The following is a 216-nucleotide window of genomic DNA, read 5'->3' on the forward strand; positions in this document are numbered from 1 at the left end:
CGAAGTAAGAAGGGGAGAGAATATGAGAGTTGGTTCGTCCTTTTAGGCGGTTGCTTGCGGAGTAGGGGCCACTGAAGGGAAGAGCTCAGTATCTAATGCAGCCAAAGCAGTTATAATGATCAACTATTGAATTTTGATGACCCGCTGAATTAATTGTTGGGTTTTAGCCTTTAGCCTTTAGTTGGGGAGATGCAAGTCCCAGGGTTCGTATTTGTT

This window comes from Eimeria mitis, genomic scaffold (genome assembly GCF_000499745.2).
Source record: "Eimeria mitis Houghton genomic scaffold, Emh_scaff104, whole genome shotgun sequence".
NCBI lineage: Eukaryota > Apicomplexa > Conoidasida > Eucoccidiorida > Eimeriidae > Eimeria > Eimeria mitis.